General features: G+C 45.7%; 1 pseudogene; it reads right to left on the bottom strand.

Annotated features, from left to right (window-relative positions):
• Positions 1-500: 500 nt before the first annotated feature.
• Positions 501-1,782, bottom strand: LOC138643387 (uncharacterized; annotated as a pseudogene).
• Between the last annotated feature and the right edge of the window lie 5,769 nt (positions 1,783-7,551).

Consider the following 7,551-nt stretch of genomic DNA (forward strand, 5'->3'; position numbering starts at 1 on the left):
AAGTGTTGCTGCCGGTGGGAGGCGCCCCCGCCGTGCAAACACACCGCTGTACTTTGAGGGGCCCTGTGCCAGTGCCAATGCCAACGAGTGGGCCCCCCCTGCTTGCTCAGGTTCACAGCACTTGCAAAGTTGAAATACTTACCTCTCCCTGCTCCACTGCCGTGACGTGGTCCAGATTTCCTGGGCCCACTAATTACTTGAACCAGCCCTACCCACCACAACTTTAGCCAAATGACCCCCAATTTCAAATGCCTTCCAATTATTATAAGGTAAATTACGCTTGACAAGCTTCATTAAGAAGAATGGATGGTTTTGACATTAAAATGGGCACTCTAGGTGTTTTCCTGGCCCCCACTCACTGCCGACTATGCTGCCCCATTGACTTGCATTGGGTTTCGTGTTTCGGTCGATCCCGACTTTACGTCATAATCGGCCGATTTCACTCGACCCGACTTTTGAGATAGTCGGGTTTCGCGAAACCCGGCTCGACTTTAAAAAGGTCACGGTCGCTCAACTCTAGTCAGCACCTCTTTTTCTTGTCTTCCAAAACTTATTTGTCCAGACATAATGGTAGGATATTTCACAATATAAATATGTGCTGATGGATCAGTTTGGTTTAGAATGAACCATTTCGTAAGTTTTGTGCCATCATGCTGAGCTTTTTCCGCAGAGAGCTGCTCTCTTCCATCATTAAAGTAAACTGATTGTAGGAAAGGTAGGTGTACCGGAAGTCTTTCTACAGCATGGGAACATGCAGACATCTCAAATATTTGCAGCCGCCACATTGCTTCAGGCAACGCCAAATATCGTGTGTCGATGTAAGTCTTAATCTCTTCCCAGTGGTAGGTGCTGGTGTTGCTGACTTCATTCACTTGAACAATGCCTGCATCATGTCCTTTGTACACGTACTTGAAAATATATTTGACGGTCTGGATGGTAGAGCAGATTTCCACATTTATGTGTGTGCTGTATTTCTGAGAGAGGTAGGGGTTGTATGGCTGACAACTTCCACATCCCTAATCTTGAGTTTAATGCCATCTTTTCGTCTGCAGTGTACTGGATAACCATCCACATTAATATTTGTTTCTTTGCTGAAGTCTTTGGGAAACCTTTTGGAACATGTCTGGATTCCTTTTACATCTTCCATATATGGTGAATTTCTATTGTGTTCTCCACAGGGCCCATGAATCATGCAGCTGGTGACAACATCATAAAGCTGCTTGTTAATATCCAGGTCAGGAATTTCTGCACAAACAGCATTGTCACAATAGATAGCTTCTCGAAACTTGTGTTCGTCGTCCAGAATTAAGAGCATATGGCAATGAGGAAGACGTGAAACAATGAAAGGATGTATTAAATGTGCATTATTAATCATTCCATTCTTAACATTACTATTACGAACATTCAGATGAATGTACGTAATACCTTTTTTTAAAATTCAATGACGTAGGTGTATGCCGTTACTTGTCCCATCACTCCACCTTTTTTTGAATTCAAGTCGTTTAGTAACTCTTGTAGCTTTAAGTGGAATATGGTAGATACCAAATCTGGGCGGTCTTTTGCTGTTTCATGTTGTAAAAGGCCGGACTAAATTTCTTCCCAGTTTGGGTTGCAAGTGAACGTAACAAATAAATCCGGCTTTCCAAATTTTGCTACCACAGTCATCGCATCTTAGTAATTCTGTGTCATGGCACGTTTTCCACCGATAAAAGATGAGGGAAGTATGACGATGCGTCCGGGTCTCAGATCTTGTTGTTCAGCCCTACTGTTGATATAATCCATAAGCTCGACATATAATTCTACTCTGAGTTTCTTTTGGTTTTGTCAGTTCCAGTCCAGTCACTGTGCTTCAACCTTTACGTAGGCATCAATTATGTACGAGTTGTTGTGTCAGCTTGCCAGAATGTAACAGCGGGTTGAAGGATTGTCGATCCTAAAGGCAGTACGCATAGAATTCCCTCATCGACACATTTCTTTTTTTTTCTTATTCCCCTGTATCATGACTGATATCTTCCTGTTCTTCATCGTCACCTTCCTCCATTTCATGACTTTTCCTTTTTGCAGTTCTCCCTTGCTTCCGTATTCCAGGTTGCCATCTGTGTTCACCATATGGAAAGAGGGGTAGATACACCATTGGATCACAGTTTGGGCTATGGTTAGAGATGAGCGGTGTTCGAGTCGAACTGTTCACCAATTTCAAATTCAACCTTTTTTGGGCGGTGTTTGAGTCTTTCGTCGAACCCGAACAATTTGCTTAAAATTTGGCTGTTCGAGTTTCTGTTCGATAACTGTTCAGTCACCAAAAGCCTAGCTTGATTTGCACATTAAAACTGTTTATCATTGTTAATAGACTGTTTCATTGTATAGTGGGCGGGGGATAGATCTGTGCTGAAATAACGCCGATCTCCATTTTTTTTTCTTTCCTGCATTTACAGTGGGGCGGTGCAGTCTCTCAGCCTATCAGCAGTGCGCACACACACAGCAATGTGCATGTGATGCACACATGCAAGGGCATGTGTCATTGGCTGTGTATGTCATATGTCCTCCTTGCCCTATAAGAACCAGCCATTTGCCCCGTCGCCACCATTTCCTCAATGCTGCAGCTTAGTGTTAGATGGCACCGCTGCTGCTGTGGGTGCTATACAGATGAAGAGTGTTTTTTTGGAGTGAATTGTCAGAGAGAAAGGTTTAGGGAGTCGGGAGGAGTTGGGACTAGTTGTAATATCAGCCCTTTTCAAGGTAGGTTACAGCAGTTCATATCACTGTTTGCCAGGCAGGTCTCTGCCAGTGCTGTGCAAGTGTTTGTCACAGCATTTAGTGTAATCTAGCTCAGCCAATCATTTTGGGCTAGTAGCATTGTCTGATAGTCATCTGAGCAGCCCGCCTGTGAAGCTAGCTACACCGCCTGTGTATCTCAATGTTTAGCCATCTAACCCAGTTAATAGTTTTGGGCCTAGGAGCAGTGTCTGCACGTCAGCAGAGTAGCCCGCCTGTGAAACTAACTACACCGCCTGTGTATCTCTATTTTCACTGCATCTAATCCAGTTAATAGTTTAGGGCTAGGAGCAGTGTCTGCACGTCAGCAGAGTAGTCCGCCTGTGAAACTAACTACACCGCCTGTGTATCTCTATTTTTACTGCATCTAATCCAGATTATCCAGTTAATAGTTTAGGGCCTAGGAGCAGTGTCTGCAAGTCAGCAGAGTAGCCCGCCTGTGAAACCAACTACACCGCCTGTGTATCTCAATTTTCACAGCATCTAATCCAGTATTAGATTTGGGCCTAGGAGCAGTGTCTGCATGTCAGAAGAGTAGCCCACCTGTGAAACTAACTATACCACCTGTGTATCTCTATTTTCCCTGCATCTAATCCAGTTAATAGTTTGGGGCCTAGGATCAGTGTCTGCACGTCAGCAGAGTAGCCCGCCTGTGAAACTAACTACACCGCCTGTGTATCTCTATTTTTACTGCATCTAATCCAGTTAAAAGTTTAGGGCCTAGGAGCAGTGTCTGCACGTCAGCAAAGTAGCCCGCCTGTGAAACAGACTATACCGCATGTGTATCTCAATTTTCACTGCATCTAATCCAGTTATTAGTTTTGGGCGTAGAACCACAGTTTGGCCACACAGTTCTGCTCGGTTTTCATCCATCGGTTGTTGTGCCAACAACTTCACATACAGAGTTGCCAATTAGTTAGGCACTAAAATGAGTAGCAAAAGGCCTGCTGCTGGTTGAAAGGGGAATAGGCGTGTTTTGGAAAGGGAAAAAAAGGTTGTGTCCGTGGGGTAGGTGGTACAGCAACAGTAACATCTGCAGAAGAAAGACCATCATCCAGCCTAAGTAAGATGTCTACTTCTTTTCGTGGACAATCTGATATGATCCCTTTTTTTCCGACTAGAGTTGAGCAACTTTCACTTTTTTAGGATCAAGTCGGGCTTCGCGAAACCCGACTTTGTCAAAAGTCGGATCGGATGAAAATGGCTGATTATTGCGAAAAGTCAGGGGCCAACCGAAACACGAAACCCAATGCAAGTCAATGGGGAATCAAAGACGGCAGTGTGTGGAGGACAGGAAAACACCTACAGTACAGTGCCCATTTTAAAACCAAAAACATCAATTCTTATTTCTTAAGCTTGTCAATCTTAATTTACTTCATAATAATAGTTAGGCATTGAAAACAGGGGGTCATTTGGCTAAAGTTGTGGGGGGAAGGGCTGGCTCAAGATTTTTGTGGGCCCAGGAAACATGGAATACGTCACGGCGGTGGTGCAGGAAGAGGAAAGTATTTCAACTTTGCAAGTGCTGTGATCCTGAGAAAGCAGGGGGGCCCACTAGTTAGTTAGCACTGGCACAGGGCCCCTCATAGTACGGCGGTGTGTTTGACGGCGGGTGGCGCTTCCACTGCCAGAGACACTTTTGTGTACTATGAGGGGCCCTGTGACAGTGCCAATGAGTATGCACCCAACCTAATGAAGGAACCTACACTTTCATCTGCACCTTCCTCTTTGTCTCAGTGTAAGGTGGTATAGTATGCAGGAAGTGGAACATGACTTTCAGCAGGGTCAGATTCAGGCTGTGTAGAATGCAATGGGAATGTAGTGGTCTGGGTCAATGTACCAGCAGACTCATCTAGCAGTGGCTGGGCAATGGGCAGGATGAGGAGGAAACACAGATATAGGCCCAAATACAAAAGTAGGCTAAATGCATTTCAAAATTGGTAACAGGACTAAACAGGCGGCACAGCTTTGTTCAGTGGAGGACAATTGTAATGAGTGGCACAGACACAGTTAGTAGGCCCCAAATAAAAAAGTAGGCTAAATGCAGTTCAAAAGTGGTAACAGGACTAAACAGGCGGCATAGCTTTGTTCTGTGGAGGACAATTCATTTTAATGAAGGTCAGATCATCAACATTCTAGGTAGCCAGACATGTCCTTTTTTCGGTCAGTATTGAACCAGCAGCACTGAAGACGCTTTCTGATAGCACAATAGAAGCAGGGCAAGCGAGCTCCTGTAATGCATATTCTGTCAATTCAGGCCAGGTGTCTATTTTAGATGCCCAGTAATCAAAGGGGAATGACCTGTGAGGGAGAACATCGATAAGGGAGGAAAAGTAGTTTGTAACCATACTGGACAAATGCTGTCTCCTGTGACTTTGAATCGATGCAGCACTAACTGTCGTGTCAGCAGTCTTTGCGAAATCACTCCACAACCTGGTCATAAAATCCCTCTGTCCAACGCCACTTCGGATTTGTGCACCTCTAACACCTCTGCCATGTTGCCCCCTACGGCTCGTTTGAGAACCATCACCGCTGCAGTGTGCTGGGAATGCCTGAACCAAACTGTCTACAAGCGTTGCTTGGTTGGTAACCAATATTTGCTCAAGGTTCTCATGTGACATGATATTTTGTAATTTTCCTTTATATCGTGGATCCAGAGGTAGGCCAACCAGTAATCGTCATCGGTCATCATTTTGATAATGCCGGGGTCCCTTTTTAGGATACGCAAGGCATACTCAGCCATGTGGGCCAATGTTCCAGGTGTCAATTCACTGCTTGTGCTGGGTGGAGGAGCACTTTCTTGCAAATCAACATCACTTGTGTCCCGCAAAAACCCTGTACTTGACCTTGCAACTAGTTTCTATTGCCCCCTGAGAAGCATCCTCCTCCCATAAATATTCATCCCCATCCTCCTCCTCCTCCTCTTCGTCCGCCACCTCATCCAGGAGAGTTCCCTGAGCAGACAATGGCTGACTGTCATCAAGGCTTCCCTCCTCCTCGGCTGCAGACGCCAGCTCCTTAATATGCGTCAAACTTTGCATCAGCAGACACATTAGTGGGATGCTCATGCTTATGATGGCGTCATCTGCACTCACCAGCCGTGTGCATTCCTCAAAACACTGAAGGACTTGACAGAGGTCTTGGAGCTTCGAGCACACCACACCAGACAACTTCATGCCTGCCATCCAACTGCCTGCCTGTGTATGTGTATCCTCCCACAAATTTTATTTTATTTTTTTTAAATTTTTTATTTTCAACTTTTCAAAACACATAAACAAGAATACAGGACACATGAATCTGAGTCATATGGGTACATAATGTTGAATGGCATAAATTGTAACATTTCAGGTGTACCGCGCTTACAGATTAATTACCGGAGGTGTCCACAGCTCTGGTTATGTTAGCAAAGAGTTCAGGTAAGAGTAGTTAGGTTACAAAGTCCGAATCATGTATCTCAAGGAAATATCGTTCAGATATTGGAACAGACAAAAACAACAATACAGTAAAAAAAAGAAAAAATGGGAAGGGCGGTGTACCGGGGGAGGGGTGAAGTGGTCAAAATGAACTCCCTATACAAAGACCCCTCGTCAGAGAAAAATGAGCAGAATAAAACCATAAACATACATCCTCCCACAAATTAATTACAGCACGCCTCTGTTCGCATAGCCTCTGAACCATGTGCAGTGTGGAGTTCCACCTTGCTGCAAAGTCGATTATTAGGCGGTGCTGGGGAAGAGTCAGCGATCGCTGATGGTTCAGCATACGGCTGGAGTGTACGGCCGACCGGCGGATGTGTGATGAAAGTCTTCGCACCTTCAGGAGCAGGGCTGGTAACTCCGGATAATTTTTGAGGAAGCACTGCACCACCAGGTTCAAGGTGTGAGCCAGGCAAGCTATGTGTTTAAGTTCTGAAAGGGCTATGGCAGCCATAAAATTCCTTCCGTTATCACTGACTACCTTGCCTGCCTCAAGATGTACACTGCCCAGCTATGACTGAGCTTGTTGCTGCAAGTACTCGGCCAGTACTTCCGCGGTGTATCTGTTGTCGCCCAAACACTTCATTTCTAACAGCCTGCTGACGCTTACCACTAGCTGTTAGATAATGGGACATCTCGTGTGCAACACTGGCAGCTGCGGATGGAGTGGTCGTGCGACTGCACTCTGTGGATGAGCTTTCGCTTCTGGAGGAGGAGGAGGAGGGGTGGTGAATGCCTACAGCCAACTGTTTCCTAGACCGTGGGCAAGGTAGAACTGTCCCACTATGGCTATCCCCTGTGGACCCTGCATCCACCACATTAACCCAGTGTGCCATGATGGACACCTAACGTCCCTGGCCATGCCTACTGGTCAATGCATCTGTTGTGAGGTGCACCTTTCTACTGACTGATTGCCTCAATGCATGGACAATGCGGTCTTTGGCATGCTGGTGGAAGGCTGGGATGGCTTTTCTCGCAAAGAAGAGTCGACTGGGTAGGTCATAGCGTGGTACTGCGTAGGCCATCAGGGCTTTCAAAGCTTTTCTTTCAACCAACCGGTAGGGCATCATCTCTAACAAGATTAATCTAGCAATGTGGGCATTCAAACTCTGTGTACGCGGATGAGAGGATGAGTACTTTCGTTTCCTAATGAGAGTCTCTTGTAGAGTGAGCTGGACTGGAGAGGTGCATATGGTGGAACTAGCGATGGTGGTGGTGGTGAACATGGCGGATTGAGAGAGGGTTGGTATTCTCGATGTTGGCCTACATACAGTGTTTCCTACCAAGAACCTTGTGATTC

The sequence above is a fragment of the Ranitomeya imitator genome, chromosome 6 (genome assembly GCF_032444005.1).
Source record: "Ranitomeya imitator isolate aRanImi1 chromosome 6, aRanImi1.pri, whole genome shotgun sequence".
In the NCBI taxonomy this organism is placed as follows: Eukaryota; Metazoa; Chordata; class Amphibia; order Anura; family Dendrobatidae; genus Ranitomeya; species Ranitomeya imitator.